The sequence below is a fragment of the Oncorhynchus tshawytscha genome, linkage group LG31, assembly GCF_018296145.1.
Source record: "Oncorhynchus tshawytscha isolate Ot180627B linkage group LG31, Otsh_v2.0, whole genome shotgun sequence".
Taxonomy (NCBI): Eukaryota; Metazoa; Chordata; class Actinopteri; order Salmoniformes; family Salmonidae; genus Oncorhynchus; species Oncorhynchus tshawytscha.
This window is the reverse complement of record NC_056459.1, coordinates 16,364,141-16,384,128: the sequence shown is the minus strand read 5'-3', so window position 1 is coordinate 16,384,128 and position 19,988 is coordinate 16,364,141. Positions and strand designations below refer to the sequence as shown.

The following is a 19,988-nucleotide window of genomic DNA, read 5'->3' as shown; positions in this document are numbered from 1 at the left end:
CATGGAAGATCATCACAATTTCAATAGCTAAAGCACAATATTTCGTTCCCCATCAATTTGTATTTATTTAGGCCTTACTATTTATTCCCAAATCAATAAACATTAAACAATCAAATCGAATTTCCCAAGGGATTTTAAGAATTGTGAATAAAAACGTGGAATAACAATGTGAAACGATGCTGTATACAGAATAGTATAGATATTCCCTTTCACTTAACCTGTTATACAGGGAGTGCCTTGTTCCAAGCCTTGTCTAAGTGTGTGTAAGCGGCACTTCTTCAACGCTACAATTTAGTCGCTTGATGCTCAAACCTCACTGACTGATACACACCGGTGTACCAATGTGGAAGGAATAGGATATGGTACTAATCTAAAAATCTTACGAAATAAGGGAGGTTATTAAAGACATGTAATGCATTTATGACAGGGCGTCTTCGTGGCGTGAGAGAAGGAAGACACAAACAGAGCATGCTCCACGAGCCGCCTGCGAGGCTTTTTTCGTCTGGAATTCTGCGGGTTTATAAATGATTCATAGAGTGAGCCTATTTTTAAGCGGAGTAATTGCGCGCAGTTCGCACAGTCAGCCAGTGTGTTACTATCAGCTATGAGTGCGTGTTCTGTTTTCGCGTGAGCGCTTGCGTGTGAGTGAAAGCCGGTCACCAATCTGCAGAGGAGACGGAGAGGAGATTCCAGACGACAGAAACAGTGAGCGTGTGGAAACTTTGTGAGAGACAGTCACATTTTATTGGCTTTAATCCTGGGGTTTGATCGAATATATCGTCAAAGCCTGCCAGCCAGTATAGCCGTTGGACAAGGGAATCAACTGTTGCTGCAGCAGACCGTTTTCAAAGGGACATTAGGCTCGTCACAATTCATCAAGTCTGTGTTGCTGAATCTATACATGAGTTTGAGAATGGATTTTTAACCATCACCTGGACCTAGTTTATTTATTGTGCTGCGCGCTGGATGCATGTTGTTTATGGTCTGTTCTGATACTGCATAGAGAATACATGCTCTTCCAGAATGATCCCACTCCACGCCTCTCCTGGCTTTTTGATATTGTTTTATCAGATTTTTGTATCAGACATTAGCAGTTGCTTGTAGGCAAGAAGGCACGTTTGGGCTATTTGAACCATTCCAAAGGCATTTGGAGGATTATAGTGGATTGTTTCTTTCTCTGTGACCTTGCCTCTCCGGCGTTAATCCAGACGGATAGATGCTGATGATGGAGAAGAACGGCATGGACGCGCATCAGGTTGGAATCAATCATGAATACGAGCTGGAGGGCCGGCCTCGGTCATGCTGGCCGCTGCCGCCGTGTCCTGAGGATTTCCCACGGGGAGTGGATGAAGCAAATCGAGGTCTGCCCCTGGCATCTATCAAACTGGAGCAGCTTCAGTACAACGTGCCGACATGCCGCGGCGGAGCAGCGGAGGGAAGAGGTGGCGCACCCGTAGAGCTCAAACATCCATCCGGCGCCCCGGTCCCTATCGCACCCGGCGCACCTACATGCATGTCGGGGGCTTCCCTCGACGTGGCTGGCCAGCTGCGCAAAGCCAAGTCTTCCCGGAGGAACGCGTGGGGAAACCAGTCGTACGCGGACCTCATCACGCGTGCCATTGAGAGTGTCCCGGAGAAGAGACTCACTCTGTCGCAGGTTTACGATTGGATGGTGCGCTTTGTCCCTTATTTCAAGGATAAAGGCGACAGCAATAGTTCAGCTGGATGGAAGGTACAGTAACAGCCTATTGACATTCATAATAATTAGCCTCTATATGTTGATGGTGTGTGTGTTGATAGGGGGTAGCCTACAGGCCTATGCCACTGTCTTTCCATAAAATACATTTTAGCCTTTGATAATTTCGTCTGGGTTTTGTATCGTAACTACAGGCGGCTGTCCAGACTCCAGCCATAATAATTGATGTCTCTCAACTGATGGTTAAAGTACAGTATTGTTTCTTACGAGTTCAGGCTTTCGCATTTCCCCACATTTCCCACTGTAAATCTCCACGGTGCAGTCAGTCATGACCACGTTTACATGCACACAGAATTCCGGATAGTTGCTCATATCCCGCTTAAGGTCTTATTCGGGATAAACTGGTTACCTTTGATATCCCGCTCACAAGGTTCAATGTATCCAGTTCCTGTGGGTTAAATGGAATAGTAACTGAAATATAGACACTAACTGTAGGCCAACTCCTGCAGAGTTATGCATTTTTTGCTGTAAAATTATACAACACATGTACATTTTGTCTTGGGCACAGGAGTGGAGAAATATGAGTTATTTCTTTCAGCAAATCTTGAGAAAATGCGAATGTACTGTGTTTGACACGGATCTTTTTCTCAACTTTTCATTTCCATAAAACCTGTCAAACTGATCACATTTGGACATTTTGCACAATACCAATCTTTACACAGTTTTGGAGTTATTACGTTTTCTCTCCGGTCCCTAAACGAAACATACAATTTTACCGGTGTTAACGAGATTACTTATGCATTCTTTCTGTCGATGTAAGACATTCTAGTGAAATACTTTGTTTAGTCTTCTGGGTCAACAAGTTATGACAGAAGAGAAGCTGCATGTAGGCCTGTCTAACTACAGTTGTCAAACACATGGCCTACCAAATGTCGGAAATTAGAATAGGGTTTACCAAATTTCAGAAATTATAAACAGAACGTTGTATATATTAGGGGTGAATGTAACCAGTAGGCTATACGGACCAGTAGAGAGTATCAGCAAAATAAATTATTGTGGAATTTTGGTGAATCGAACTGTGCAAGTAGCCTACTTCTTGAAGTGATTTGTTTGACAATCAGATGACAACATCACATAATACCCAAGGTAAAAATCTGCCATTCTGCCCCTGAGCAAGGCAGTTAACCCACAGTTCCCCGGGCGCCGAAGACGTGGATGTCGATTAAGGCAGCCCCCCGCACATCTCTGATTCAGAGGGGTTGGGTTAAATGTGGAAGACACATTTCAGTTGAACAACTGACTAGGTATCCCCCTTTCCCCTTTCGATGGTATGCGAAACGGAGCCTGCGCAGACCACGAAAAACAACAGTAAACAGGAGAAGATGTTTACATGCCACATTATCCCATCTAACATCAGCATATCCCAGGCATTTTATCCGGGTTTCTCGTAACCGGGATTCAAGCTTTTTAAGGTTATTGTAAACGGGATATGATGTTTATATGCGTCAATTCAAAACCGAATACTTGAGTATCCCGAACAATAACGGGATATTGGTGTGCATGTAAACGTGGTGTGTAGAAAGGGGCGGTGAGTTGAGACTGAAAAGGAGGCGGAGAGGGTTACTGGGTTCATCCTGTTTGGGTTTACAGCCTATAGGCTATATAGAGCAGAGATAATCAGTACCAATATAAACGTCTTGTTGTGCTATGGAGGAAAATAGTGTCTGCGAGCTGTGCTGTGATGCATCCGTGTCATGATTTTATTACAAGGAGAATATCTGATTGTAGAAGTGACTGAGTGACAACATGTACAGTTCGAACTCAACCTTGTTTCATTACGCGCGTTATAAGATTACGCACGGGCTACGCAATTTGATGCTTTTTTAACAGTTAGAAAAAAGGCACAATAACGGGAGATGATGACATGAAGTCACTCCACGAAAATGGAGATGATCCTTTAAATTCAAATTCATATGGGTTTAATCTAATAGAGGAGTGTTTGTAATCTACTTTAGTTTACCGCACATTTTGTGTGAGGATTATATTGACACAGTTGTTGGGGAGAGGATTCTTTGTTCTATAGGACCTATTTGTTCAAATCATATAGGCCTAGTCCTACCTCTCCAAGCCCTACTACCATCTAATGGTTGAAAGACAGATTTGAATATTTGATCATTTTTTCCAAAGGTTTAATTAACAAGAGGATCAATTCGACACAGATTGCACTCACCCATTTGATCAGGGCCTTAGACCTTAGGTCGTATAGTTTAGCTCTGGTTTTCTTTAGGGCTTGTTTTGAGTCATACACAGAGGATGCATTGTTTAATACACCCTTCATCTTCCTGTCACTTTGTTACAGTTTTGTGGTAAACACACACACACACACACACACACACACACACACACACACACACACACACACACACACACACACACACACACACACACACACACACACACACACACACACACACACACACACTTAAATATCCCTTACCTGGAATCCCGACTCTCTCAAACAATATACAACAATCATAACATTCTGAGAAAGAAAGCAGTGTTAAAAGAAATAATTAATCTCAATGAAATCAACATTTCATTTAGGTCTAAGTAAGTGCAGGGGACAGGAGTACTCCAATCTTTATGGTTAGGTTTTAAATTGGATTTAAGGGGCTTAGTTCTCCAGTCCCTGTGTGCGTGTGTGTGTGTGTGTGTGTGTGTGTGTGTGCTTGCTTCCCAGGGATGCCTAACTGTATGCCAGCTCAGATTCTGCCACTGGGATTTGTGTGTAACAAGGGCTTTGATTGGCTGGTTTGGCAGCGATCTGATAGGCTGAGAGGGTGAAAACAACTCGATTCAATCATAATCAATCATAATAACAGTGTTAAAAACAGGCACACACATATTGTGCTGTAACAGTGGGCAAAGGGTTTAATAACATTTTAACCACCGAACAACACACACATGTACATCCCCTTTCATGTGAATGCACGCACGCACGTACACACACGCACGTACACACACACGCACGTACACACACACACACACACACACACACACACACACACACACACACACACACACACACACACACACACACACACACACACACACACACACACACACAATCATCCACATCAGTAAGTTGTTGATGAGATGAGTAGGAGACGATATGTAGATGGATCAATAAGTGGGGGGATGATCAAATCAAATACAGTGTCAGCTGACGGTTATTAAAAGCAGTCTTTAATAGCTGTTGTGAACTGGGTCGTTCCACCAATTCAGTGCCTTTTGAGAAGTGTAGCTTGGTCCAAAAAATGTTTGATTTCACCTAATTTTAACATTCTGTCATGAAGAGCACATGTTCATGTTTTCCCATCTCAAGAGGTTAAATAAAATAATTACTATAGTAAGTGCCTATTAAGTGCCAAATAAAGTAACAGGGTTGACGATTCCATCTTAAATCAGCCATGAAGACTCTTGTGACAGGGGGAATGGAATCTTGTTGTGTGCAACAGGGAGGGGCAATTGAATGCCAGCTTGTCAAATAAAAAATAAAAGCTTTTTCTAGCCTGTCAAGACATGTTATACTCTACCCTTGTAGTTTTCCACCACAAAACACTAGAAAATGGCCAAAAGAGTATAACTAGCTCACCTGATTTTACACTAGCATTTGTCTTGGAGATGTTCAATGTTTCTTTTGAAAGAATATTTGAAATGGAGTAGTTTCAGGTGAGGTGTTATATACATGTACCTTATACCCATACTGGCCTATGAGTGTGTTCCAAAAGGATTCTTTGGCTGTTCCCATAGAAGAACCCTTTTTGGTTCAAGACAGAACCTTCTGTGGAAAAGGTTGTACATGGAACCCTAAGCAGTTCTATCTGGAAACAAAAAGGGTTATTCAAAGGGTTCTCATATGGGGATAGCCGAAGAACCCTTTTAGGTTCTAGAGAGCACTGTTTTTTTCTAGGAGTGTAGGAGGTTGAACCTTCTGGGTGGCTGTGTGTGGCGGTTTATCAGTTACATTCCTGTGAGGGGGACCTGCTGGTGTACTGTATACTATATTGTTATGTACTTGACACTGGTTTCATACAGAAAATGGGCCTGTGTGTGTGTGTGTGTGTGTGTGTGTGTGTGTGTGTGTGTGTGTGTGTGTGTGTGCAAGCCGACAATTGTCTGATGAGGCAGGCAACACAGACACTGCCAGCCAGGCAGAAATCTAATGTTCTCTTCTGAAGTGATGACTTAGTTACTTTTGACATGTTGAAAGGTACACAGAGCAAACACAGGGGCAAATGGCTCAGCTCTGCTGCCATTCTAAGCAGGAAACAGAGAGGGAGAGAGAGACACACACGGAGATGGAGAGAGGAATCTTCAGAGTGGAAGAGAAAGTGGTGGTGGCCCCAGTCCCAGTCCCAGCTGCTGAACACATTGATCGTTAGAAGACTTAACGCATGACTATGATGCTCTAGCCCCTAGCAGAACAGTGTCGAGGAGAGGCAGAGTATTTGTGGTTAGCTAGCTAGAGAGATGGTGAAACCTACGGTACAGGCTTAAGGCTGATTCACACTATAGGGGCTAACCGAGCCAAGTCAAACCAAGCTGTACTGGCCTGGTTACACATCCACCATAGTGGCTGGAACCATGTTGTAAAAAGGACAATGTGAAAAAGAAAATATCACAGCCAGCACATTACAGTGTTGATCTTATGGGTTAGGCAGTGTGAATGAGGCATTCAAGAGGTTCCCTGTGCTGTGCCAGCCAGGCTGGTTGGCGTGGGCTCAACAGAAAGCCCTCTGCATGGCTACTCTGTTATTGTGATTATCACAAAGGCACAGCAAAGGGAGAGAGTGCTCTCGAGTTGGCGGGCTTGGCACAGAGTCCACGGCGGGGGATGGAGGGATGAATGGAGAGATAGATGGAGGGAGGAGAGGTGGGGGTTGTTGTCTAAGAGCGGGACTCTAGAGGTCTATCCTACAGTAAAGCACCATTTCATCAGTCTTTTGAATGGAGGGAAAAAAGAGGAGGGAAGAGAAGTGTTGGAAAGGGTGATGGTGTGTGTATGTGTGTGTGTTTGTATGTGCTTGCATATGTGTGTGTGGGCGTGGTTTGTGTGTGTCCCTGTGCGTGCGTGCGTGTGTGTGCATGCTTGTGTGTGGATTGCCACTAGTCGTAGACAGTATAGGATTTGATCCAGATGATCCCTTTGTCCCCTCAGTTGATTAAGAGTTGAACTAAAAGCTTCAGGACAGTTGGAGTTGGATAGAGGAAGAAGAACAGTTGGAGTTGGATAGAGGAAGAAGAACAGTTGGAGTTGGATAGAGGAAGAAGAACAGTTGGAGTTGGATAGAGGAAGAAGAACAGTTGGAGTTGGATAGAGGAAGAAGAACAGTTGGAGTTGGATAGAGGAAGAAGAACAGTTGGAGTTGGATAGAGGAAGAAGAACAGTTGGAGTTGGATAGAGGAAGAAGAACAGTTGGAGTTGGATAGAGGAAGAAGAACAGTTGGAGTTGGATAGAGGAAGAAGAACAGTTGGAGTTGGAGAGAGGAAGAAGAACAGTTGGAGTTGGATAGAGGAAGAAGAACAGTTGGAGTTGGATAGAGGAAGAAGAACAGTTGGAGTTGGATAGAGGAAGAAGAACAGTTGGAGTTGGATAGAGGAAGAAGAACAGTTGGAGTTGGATAGAGGAAGAAGAACAGTTGGAGTTGGATAGAGGAAGAAGAACAGTTGGAGTTGGATAGAGGAAGAAGAACAGTTGGAGTTGGATAGAGGAAGAAGAACAGTTGGAGTTGGATAGAGGAAGAAGAACAGTTGGAGTTGGATAGAGGAAGAAGAACAGTTGGAGTTGGATAGATGAAGAAGAACAGTTGGAGTTGGATAGAGGAAGAAGAACAGTTGGAGTTGGATAGAGGAAGAAGAACAGTTGGAGTTGGATAGAGGAAGAAGAACAGTTGGAGTTGGATAGAGGAAGAAGAACAGTTGGAGTTGGATAGAGGAAGAAGAACAGTTGGAGTTGGATAGAGGAAGAAGAACAGTTGGAGTTGGATAGAGGAAGAAGAACAGTTGGAGTTGGATAGAGGAAGAAGAACAGTTGGAGTTGGATAGAGGAAGAAGAACAGTTGAGAGTTTATTTCTGAACTCTTTGAGCCTTTAGAGATGGAATGATTGATTTCCAGAGACTATTAATTGATTGAGAACTCAATATTTGGCAAATAAACCTGAAACCTGAAATTTGAACTTGGCTGTATATAAATTTGAACTTGGCTGTGATCCCTGCTGGAATTGAACCCACAACCTTGCCATTGTTAGCACCACACCCTTACCAACTGAGCCAGAAGGTATCAGTCTGGGGGTTAGTTCAGGTCAACAGTTCTCTACAACATTGGTTCTCAACTGGTTTTGCCTCGGGACCCAAATGTAACCAGGTTGTCTCAGCCACAACCCAATATTTGCATCAAACATTTTTTGTTGTTGCCAAAATGCAATCTGTAAAACTATTTTTAATGCTATATTGATAGTAAATATGACAAGTTATATGACAAGGGAACAACATTCCCACATTTTTCATTGTAAATAATTACATTTTCCCCATATTCGTGATGAAGAATGATGATAAGCTTACTGGTTTGAGACCACAAAACCAACCAATATTTTGATACCCACATTGAAGAAAAATAGTTCAGAGATACAATTTATTTAATCAGTTTCTAACTGGTTTTAGTAGTTTAACTTCAGACTAAATATCACTGCTCAACAATGAGTCCTCTGTATAGAACTTGTTTGTGCTCTCGGTTATCTCAGCGATCTCACTCGACTCAGATTGAATAAGATGCTGGGTGCCACGAAGAGGATGTTCAGCAAGCCACGGAACCATGGAACGGAAACTCCACGCACGCACACACACAAACACGCAGGGTGTCTGTGTGTCATAAAATGTGCTGGGTCCATGCAGCACACACACACACAGTCTGCCTCTACGTGATGTTCTCTCAGGGTACAGTTGTTTTTTCCACAGAAATGATTGCTTATGGGTACCTTCATGTGTGTGTAAAATATTAATGTTATACATTTTTTAATTCATAGATTTTTTTGCAAAACGCTATACACTCAGTGTACAAAACATTACGAACATTATCCTGTATATTGGACTGTGATATGTGTTTGTCTCACCTAGCTATCTGAAAATGAAGGCACTAATTGTATGTGGCCCTGGATAAGAACATCTGTTAAATACCTAAAATGTCAAATGTTCATGTTTTACAAACATATCTCATATTACTGTATTTTTTACATTAATTTATTTTTTATATATTGAGGTCACAAATGTATAATTTGTATGGTTCTTTAGTAGAAATGTAGTAATTTGTGACATTTGAGTGTGTTAAACCTTGCGGTCCTACTGATTTATCTGAGTGAGGTGGACATGTACCATTTCTGCAAAACAAACTGGATTATTTGTCTCTCTGAAATGAAACCATCAAGTAATAGATTTTAAACACAATACATGTTTGTCATTGAACAACCCCATTCCATGATTCAATTAGGAAAACACACATTTCTTTGACAATTTCTTTAAACAATAAAAGCTAGTTTACCAACATTTCATTGTTCCAGTGTCTTTGTATGGCTGATCTGGGTTGGTGAGAATGGTAGGCCAGTCAAACCTGCATCACGGACAATTGGAGAACTCCTTCATTCTGTTACTGTTTCGAAAAGAGTCTGTGTTTCGCTAATTGTTTTGCACTGTGGTGTGTGTCACGTAGAGTAGGCCAGATGGCTAAACTGGATAACCTAACCTCTATAAAAATAAAAAGATGGCGGAACCGCAAAAGTTCTTCTGTGCAAAGGTGTTTATTTACAAGTGATTCCGGAACAGAAAACAGTACTGCCATCAACGTCTACCTTATGGGACAGCTTAACAACAATGCTGCCCCATCCACAGCTCAATCCAAAAAATCCCCCCTTAGAGACTGGAGAGAGGCTCCTTTTGTAGGGCTAGCCCCTCCCCTCGGAACAATTAACCCTAATTAATTAATCAATTAACAATACAAACCTACATTTTCCATGAACTAAACATACTAAAGGATATACATTGCAACACGGTTTTAAACAATATCACAACATAACATTTACAACATTACATCATTACTGACAATATCTTTCAATATGCCCATATGCATTAATGAGCCATTTGGGACAGGCACTATAAAGCCAACCCAATTCCCTTAGCTCAGGTCCTTTTCCAGCATACCCAGAAGCTACAGAGATGGAGAGAGAGGAACAGAACAAACAAACAATGCGCTCATCCACAACATTGATAAGTATAATAATTATTGTATCTCTCAAATATGAACATTGACAAGTGTGAAATGCATGCACCAAGACAGAAGTTAAATTGTGTGTCGACCCACATTGTTAACTTATGGTATAATGGCGCAGGGAGGAGTGATGAATATGTGTGTGCGTTAAAGAACCAAATGCTGCCCGCGGCCAGTGACGGACTTCTACGTCACAGTGTGTTTCAAGGGTGTTTCAGGACTTTCTTATGTGTTTCTGTGAATGCATGTAAGTGTAAATCAACAGCTTCCTCCATACATCTCAATCTATCTCTCTAAACCCTCCCCTCATCTCAGCAGAGCAGATTCAGGTATTTGAAAGGAGACTAATCTTAGTGTTAGCAGGTGAACAACCTATTCCCGATGTGGTAGATGAAGTCCCACTAGAAAGCCTGTGGGTATTAGAGCATATCGACTGCAAGGCTGAGGCATGTGCTTATAGGTACTTACATTGTTAATCAGATCTTCATGAGGGCTTTCTCCCTTCGGAGTGCCTGGCTAACTAAGACTGATGGGAGGGAAGCAGTAGAGGACAGCAACACTGTGTGTGTCTGTGTGTGTGTGCACTTGTATTTGTGTGATTAATGCTGTTAGCTAGAGGGAGGTTGGAGGGCTTAGCGCTCCTGGATGTTGCAGCTGGACTGCACAGAGGCATTCTCTCTAGCTACTACAGTACCTTCTGGGTATTAAACCTCTGTCCTGGGGCCACCGTACCGTACTAACCATTTAACTGACCAAGGAGCGGTTTGACCTCTCTGACCCTGTTCACGTTAGGAGCCATTTCTTCCTCCTCTCTAACGGCTCTTTACCTGCTCCCTACCCAGTCACATGATTTAGAACTTCTGATGGGTTGTGCATCTGGTTTGGCCCTAGTGTGAACAGGGTCTCTGGTTTGGCCCTAGTGTGAACAGGGTCTCTGGTTTGGCCTAGTGTGAACAGGGTCTCTGGTTTGGCCCTAGTGTGAACAGGGTCTCTGGTTTGGCCCTAGTGTGAACAGGGTCTCTGGTTTGGCCCTAGTGTGAACAGGGTCTCTGGTTTGGCCCTAGTGTGAACAGGGTCTCTGGTTTGGCCCTAGTGTGAACAGGGTCTCTGGTTTGGCCCTAGTGTGAACAGGGTCTCTGGATTGGCCCTAGTGTGAACAGGGTCTCTGGTTTGGCCCTAGTGTGAACAGGGTCTCTGGTTTGGCCCTAGTGTGAACAGGGTCTCTGGTTTGGCCCTAGTGTGAACAGGGTCTCTGGTTTGGCCCTAGTGTGAACAGGGTCTCTGGTTTGGCCCTAGTGTGAACAGGGTCTCTGGTTTGGCCCTAGTGTGAACAGGGTCTCTGGTTTGGCCCTAGTGTGAACAGGGTCTATGGTTTGGCCCTAGTGTGAACAGGGTCTCTGGTTTGGCCCTAGTGTGAACAGGGTCTCTGGTTTGGCCCTAGTGTGAACAGGGTCTCTGGTTTGGCCCTAGTGTGAACAGGGTCTCTGGTTTGGCCCTAGTGTGAACAGGGTCTCTGGTTTGGCCCTAGTGTGAACAGGGTCTCTGGTTTGGCCCTAGTGTGAACAGGGTCTCTGGTTTGGCCCTAGTGTGAACAGGGTCTCTGGTTTGGCCCTAGTGTGAACAGGGTCTCTGGTTTGGCCCTAGTGTGAACAGGGTCTCTGGTTTGGCCCTAGTGTGAACAGGGTCTCTGGTTTGGCCCTAGTGTGAACAGGGTCTCTGGTTTGGCCCTAGTGTGAACAGGGTCTCTGGTTTGGCCCTAGTGTGAACAGGGTCTCTGGTTTGGCCCTAGTGTGAACAGGGTCTCTGGTTTGGCCCTAGTGTGAACAGGGTCTCTGGTTTGGCCCTAGTGTGAACAGGGTCTCTGGAAGCAGATACTGTGGTCAGAATAGAGGAATCACAACGCATTTTATTCAACGCTCTGTTGACTGTTTGTTGACATATTTCATAGCTAAGTGCTACCCGGATGACAAATACAATGTTGTGAGAGCAAAATAATGGTGGGATTGTCGAGAAGAAAAACGGACCTCATTACCAGAACACTCAACTCTTTTATGCCATTATCAGTCACTCATCATGCTAATTATTCTCAATGAAGTATCCTCGTGTTCAAGTGATGTTCTGCATCAGTCAGGATACTCGCTGTTGTTGTCAGAGTCTACTGTTCATCCTCTCATTGACTCATTCCAGGGTTTTAATTCCACTTTGATTAGCAGTGACTGGATTTAAAAAAACCTCAATGATTTGAATTGTTTAAATAAATGATGTGCTTGTGTTAAATAGAGAGAAATTAGTTTGAACCCAGCCAATGTCACCATGATTACATTTGTTGAATGTATTTGACATTGAAATTAAAATATATACATGTATAGCCAAATACATGCGGTACACACTTTAAAATGTAGTATGCTAACATGATGACAGGTGAGGACAGGGCATATCTCTCCACCTAGCTTAGCCTGAGCTACTGTATGCAGTTGGTACATCAGACTCACCTTGCTGATCACTGCAGATCGGAATGAAAGACCCATGTTAGCATGTTGGCATACATACTTGTTGTGATGAAGACCAGCAAATATCTAATAATACCTAGTCAGGACTTACCAACCCTATTAAAACAAACCAACATACCCATCTTACACAATTGTTACACAATTGTTACACAATTGTTACACAATTAAATAGGCTATGTATAATATTAAGTACAGTATTTAATATATGAATATTCATAATTCAAATTTTGGATGATTGTTGAATACACCACAAATGAATGCAAATTAAGTAATTCAAGGCGCTATCTCTCATTTATCATTTAATAGTTTTCGGTTTGGCTGAACAGATTAACATTAATAACAATTAATGAATTAATATCCAAATGAATATATTAAGACACTGCATGTAGAGTTTTGAATAAGTGTGTTCTTTGTGAGGCTGAAAAGTCATGGGGCACAATGCAGACAGAGGTTATGAGCGCAAGACAGCCGCTCAAAGTGGATTTTTGTGCCAGTTTGAGTAAAATAGGTCAGGATTCATAGCTCTCAGAGTGTTTATCATTCTGCACGTGACGGCTGACGGCCGGGGAAACACGACTGATAGCCTTGAATGAACCCAGACTCTTTTGGTCTTTCTCCCTCTGTCTCTCTCGCCCCCCTTCTCTTTTTTGCTCCCACTCTCTCTCACTCAATCTCCCCCCCCTCTCTCTCCTCTATCTGTCTTCCTTTGTCTCTCTCACTCTCTTTCCCTCTCTCCCTCTTTCTTTCTCTCTCTCTCTTTCTGGACTGCCCCTTCTCACTATACTTCTGTAGCCGGAAGGCTCTGCAAATAAGTTAGAATGTCAGTTTCCCAGTTCCCTCACTAAATTGCTCATTAATACAAAGTAGAAATATGGTTATATAAACCTGTATATCTGTGAAACAAGCCCATAAAGATGCATTCTAATCTACATATCTCCTCTATCTCCCTCCACTCATCTCTCTTCTCTGTTTCTCTTATCTGTCTCCTCCTTCTCTCCTCTCCACCTCTCCTCCAATGTGATAGACTGTTTCTGACTGATTTATGAGCCCATCTTAAGTCTGACTTCATTAAATCCTTGATACCGTTAGTCTTTTGATGACGGCCGTGGTGGTCGAACTGTGGATTTAATGGATGCATTCATCTCTCTCTTTAATGGTGTTGCTGAGTGGAAGGTGGCCACCATAAGACGACACACTAAAAGATGAGTTATAACGACAAAGGGATGGAATGAGAGAATGGCAAAATGTAAAGGAGGGAGCTAGGACGCCGAGGATGAGGAGGAGAGTAACATTAAAAGAGGAAGGGGAGAAAGAGGAAACGCCTATTCTAGTATGATGGTGGCAAGATATGAAAAACAAATGAAAAGCATTTTTCATATCTATTTTAAGTTAAGAGGAATGCATAGAGTATATAGTATCAAATCAAATTTGATTTGTCACATGCGTGGAATACAACATAGACCTTATGGTGAAATGCTTACTTACAAGCCCATAACCAACAATGCTTTGAAAAGTTAAGAAAAAAAAATACAAATAAGTGTTAAGTAAAAAAACACATAAGTAAAAAATAGAAAATAAAAGTAAAAATTATTCAACAGTAGCAGTAAAATAACAAGCGAGGCTATATACAGGGGGTACTGGTACAGAGTCAATGTGCGGGGGCACCGGTTAGTTGAGGCAATTGGGGTAATATGTACATGTACAGTTGAAGTCGGACGTTTTTCACCATTCCTGACATTTAATCCTAGTAAAAATTCCCTGTCTTAGGTCAGTTAGGATCACCACTTTATTTTAAGAATGTGAAATGTCAGAATAATAGTAGAGTGAATTATTTATTTCAGCTTTTATTTTTTTCATCATATTCCCAGTGGGTCAGAAGTTTACATACACTCAATTACTATTTGGTTCCATTGCCTTTAAATTGTTTAACTTGGGTCAAACGTTTCGGGTAGCCTTCTACAAGCTTCCCACAAGAAGTTGGGTGAATTTTGGCCATTCCTCCTGACAGAGGTGGTGTAACTGAGTCAGGTTTGTAGGCCTCCTTGCTCGCACACACCTTTTCAGTTCTGCACACAAATCTTCTATGGGATTGAGGTCAGGGCATTGTGATGGCCACTCCAATACCTTGACTTTGTTGTCCTTAAGCCATTTTGCCACAACTTTGGAAGTATGCTTGGGGTCATTGTCCATTTGGAAGACCCATTTGCGACCAAGCTTTAACTTCCTGACTGATGTCTTGAGATGTTGCTTCAATATATCCACATAATTTTTCTACCTCATGATGCCATCTATTTTGTGAAGTGCACCAGGCGCTCCCGCAGCAAAGCACCCCCACAACATGATGCTGCCATCCCCGTGCTTCACGGTTGGGAAGGTTTTCCTTGGCTGGCAAGCCTCCCCCTTTTTCCTCCAAACATAACGATGATCATTATGGCCAAACAGTTCTATTTTTGTTTCATCAGATCAGAGGACATTTCTCCAAAAAGTACAATCTTTGTCCTTATGTGCAGTTGCAAACCGTACTCTGGATTTTTTATGGCAGTTTTAGAGCAGTGGCTTCTTCCTTGCCGGAGTGGCCTTACAGGTTATGTCGATAAAGGACTCATTTTACTGTGGATATCGATAATTTTGTACCTGTTTTCTCCAGCATCTTCACTAGGTCCTTTGCTGTTGTTCTGGGATTGATTTGTACTTTTCGCAACAAAGTCCATTAATCTCCAGGAGACAGAACGCTCACTTTCCTTCCTTCTATGACGGCTGCGTGGTCCCACAGTGTTTATACTTGCGCACTATTGTTTGTACAAATGAACATGGTACCTTCAGGTTTTTATGAAATTGCTCCTAGGATGAACCAGATTTGTGGAGGTCTTTGGCTGAAATCTTGGCTGATTTCTTTTGATTTTCCCATGATGTCAAGCAAAGAGGCACTGAGTTTGAAGGTAGGCCTTGAAATACATCCACAGGTACACCTCCAATTGACTCAGATGATGTCAATTATCCTATCAGAAGCTTCTAAAGCCATGACATAATTTTCTGGAATTTACCAAGCTGTTTAAAGGCACAGTCAACTTAGTGTATGTAAACTTCTGACCCACTGGAATTGTGATACAGTGAATTATAAGTGAAATAATCTGTCTGTAAACAATTTTGGGAAAAATTACTTGTGAAATGCACAAATTAGATGTCCTAACCGACTTGCCAAAACTATAAAGTTAAAGTGACTATGCATAAATTATAAACAGAGAGTAGAACCAGTGTAAAAGAGGGGTCTGGGTAGCCCTTTGATTAGCTGTTCAGGAGTCTTATGGCATGGGGGTAGAAGCTTCTATAAAGCCTTTTGGACTTCGACTTGGCGCTCCGGTACCGCTTGCCGTGCGGTAGCAGAAAGAACAGTCTATGACTAGGCTGGCTGGAGTCTTTGACAATTTTTAGGGCTTTCCCCTGATACCACCTGTTAAAGAGGTCCTAGATGGCAGGAAACTTGGTCCCAGTGATGTACTGGCCGTACACACTACCCTCTGTAGTGCCTTGCGGTTGGATACCGAGCAGTGTGGCGGATGTGTTGTTCCCTACCCTTACCACCTGGGGGCGGCCTGTCAGGAAGTCCAGGATCCAGTTGCAGTGGGAGGTGTTTAGTCCCAGGGTCCTTGGCTTAGTGATGAGCTTTGTGGGCACTATGGTGTTGAATGCTGAGCTGTAGTCAATGAATAGCATTCTCACAAAGGTGTTCCTTTTGTCCAGGTGGGAAAGGGCAGTGTGGAGTGCAATAGAGATGGCATCATCTGTGGATCTGTTTGGGTGGTATGCAAATTGGAGTGGGTCTAGGGTTTCTGGGATAATGGTGTTGATGTGAGCCATGACCAGCCTTTCAAAGCACTTCATGGCTACAGAGGTGAGTGTTACGGGTTGGTAGTCATTTAGGCAGGTCACCTTAGTGTTCTTGGGCACAGGGACTATGGTGGTCTGCTTGAAGCATGTTGGTATTACAAACTCAGTTAGGGAGAGGTTGAAAATGTCAGTGAAGACACTTGGCAATTGGTCAGTGTATGCTTGGAGTACATGCCCTGGTAATCCGTCTGGCCCTGTGGCCTTGTGAATGTTGACCCGTTTAAAGATCTTACTCACATCAGCTACGGAGAGCGTGATCACACAGTCATCCGGAACAGCTGGTGCTCTCTTGCATGTTTCAATGTTACTTGCCTCAAAGCGAGCATAGAAGTAATTTAGCTCGTCTGGTAGGTTCGTGTCACTGGGCAGCACGTGGCTGTGCTTCCCTTTGTACTCTGTAATAGTTTGCAAGCCCTGCCACATCCAATGAGCATCAGAGCCTTTGGAGTACGATTCAATCTTAGTCCTGTATTGCTGTTATGCCTGTTTGATGGTTCGTCGGAGGGCATAGTGGTATTTCTTATAAGCTTCTGGGTTAGTCCCGCTCCTTGAAAGCAGCAGCTCTACCCTTTAGTTCAGTACGCATGTTTCCTGTAATCCATGGCTTCTGGTTGGGGTATGTATGTACGGTCACTGTGAGGACGATGTCATCGATGCAATTATTGATGAAGCCAGTGACTGATGTGGTGTACTCCTCAATGCCATCGGAAGAATCCCGGAACATATTCCAGTCTGTGCTAGCAACACAGTCCTGTAGCTTAGCATCTGCTTCATCTGATCACTTTCTTATTGACCGAGTCACTGGTACTTCCTGCTTTAGTTTTTACTTGTAAGCAGGAATTAGGAGGATAGAACTATGGTCAGATTTGCCAAATGGAGTGCGAGGAAGAGCTTTGTACGTGTCTCTGTGTGTGGAGTAAAGGTGGTCTCAAGTTTTTTTCCCCTCTGGCTGCACATTTAACATTCTGTTAGAAATTAGGTAAAACTGATTTGAGTTTCCCTACATTAAAGTCCCAGGCAACTAGGAGCGCCGCCTCTGGATGAGCATTTTCCTGTTTGCTTATGGCCGTATACAGCTCATTGAGTGTGGTCTTAGTGCCAGCATCTGTCTACGGTGGTATATAGACAGCTATGAAAAATATGGATGTAAACTCTCTTGGTAAATAGTGTGGTCTACAGCTTATCATGAGATACTCTACCTCAGGCGAGCAAAATTTGAGACTTCCTTAGATTTTGTGCACCAGCTGTTGTTTACAAGTATGCATAGGCCACCTCTCCGTTTCTTACACAGTCGCCGCTGTTCTATCCTGCCGAAAAAGCTTAAAACCCGCCAGCTATATATTAATCATGTCGTCGTTCATCCACGATTCGGTGAAACATAAGATATTACGGTTTTTAATGTCCCGTTGGTAGGATGTATGTGCTCGTAGTTTGTCTATTTTATTATCGATTGATTGTACATTGGCTAATAGGACTGATGGTAAAGGCAGATTACCCTCTCTGCAACGGATCCTTATAAGGCACCTGGACCGTCATCCACGATACCTCTGTCTTTTCCTCCTGCAAATGACGGGGATGAGGGCCTTGTCGAGTGTCTGGAGTAAATCCTTCCCGTCCGACTCGTTGAAGAACAACAATTCCTCCAGTACGGGGTCAGTAATTGCTGCCCTGATATCAAGAAGCTCTTTTTGGTCATAAGACACGGTGGCAGAAACATTCTGTTCAAATAACTTACAAATAACGCAAAAAATCATACACAATAGGTTAAGGGATCGTAAAACTCTCCTTCGGCACCATTATTATATTACATAGTGAGATGGAGGACAGAATCGTAGAGTATATAGTGAGATGGAGGACAGAATCATAGACTATATAGTGAGATGGAGGACAGAATCGTAGAGTATATAGTGAGATGGAGGACAGAATCATAGACTATATAGTGAGATGGAGGACATAATCATAGACTATATAGTGAGATGGAGGACAGAATCATAGACTATATAGTGAGATGGAGGACAGAATCATAGAGTATATAGTGAGATGGAGGACATAATCATAGACTATATAGTGAGATGGAGGACAGAATCATAGACTATATAGTGAGATGGAGGACAGAATCATAGAGTATATAGTGAGATGGAGGACAGAATCATAGACTATATAGTGAGATGGAGGACAGAATCATAGACTATATAGTGAGATGGAGGACAGAATCATAGACTATATAGTGAGATGGAGGACAGAATCATAGAGTATATAGTGAGATGGAGGACAGAATCATAGAGTATATAGTGAGATGGAGGACAGAATCATAGACTATATAGTGAGATGGAGGACAGAATCATAGACTATATAGTGAGATGGAGGACAGAATCATAGACTATATAGTGAGATGGAGGACAGAATCATAGACTATATATGAGATGGAGGACAGAATCATAGAATATATAGTGAGATGGAGGACAGAATCATAGAATATATAGTGAGATGGAGGACAGAACCATAGAGTATATAGTGAGATGGAGGACAGAACCATAGAGTATATAGTGAGATGGAGGACAGAACCATAGAGTATATAGTGAGATGGAGGACAGAATCATAGACTATATAGTGAGATGGAGGACAGAATCATAAACTATATAGTGAGATGGAGGACAGAATCATAGACTATATAGTGAGATGGAGGACAGAATCATAGACTATAGTGAGATGGAGGACAGAATCATAGAATATATAGTGAGATGGAGGACAGAACCATAGAGTATATAGTGAGATGGAGGACAGAACCATAGAGTATATAGTGAGATGGAGGACAGAACCATAGAGTATATAGTGAGATGGAGGACAGAATCATAGACTATATAGTGAGATGGAGGACAGAATCATAAACTATGTAGTGAGATAGAGGACAGAATCATAGACTATATAGTGAGATGGAGGACAGAATCATAGACTATGTAAGGAGATGGAGGACAGAACCATAGAGTATGTAAGCCAGATGGAGGACAGAACCATAGACTATTTAGTGAGATGGAGGACAGAACCATAGAGTATATAGTGAGATGGAGGACAGAATCATAGACTATATAGTGAGATGGAGGACAGAATCATAGACTATATAGTGAGATGGAGGACAGAACCATATAATGAGTTATATAATGGGTGGGTCTAATCCTGAATGCATTCCAGCCGGTGTCTATTCCACAAGTTACCACCAGCTAAATGTATGATGTTAAAATGCCTATTTACTCTGTTCCATCTGACTGTGCAATCCACTGTCTCATCAGCCGAACCAAGCAATTTATAAACTTGATCTCCACTATAAAAACCATCACGACATAATCTCACATTTCTTTAAAACTTTAAAACTTGCTGTCTTTCTCTCCGACATTTGCAACATTGTTTCGATATTCAAATTGGATCTCCAGCTGTCCAATAGTAATGAATGTGGAGTCGGGGTGAGACAGACAGGCAGGCAGCGTTTCTCAGTCAGTTGAAAACCTGAATCAGCTGGCATAGTTTTATGGATATACAGTATACAAAGAAATGTCAATTGAAAAAAGGTAAAACGA

General features: G+C 42.6%; 1 pseudogene; it reads left to right on the top strand.

Annotated features, from left to right (window-relative positions):
- Positions 1–362: 362 nt before the first annotated feature.
- Positions 363–19,988, top strand: part of LOC112229635 — a 53,164-nt pseudogene continuing 33,538 nt past the window's right edge.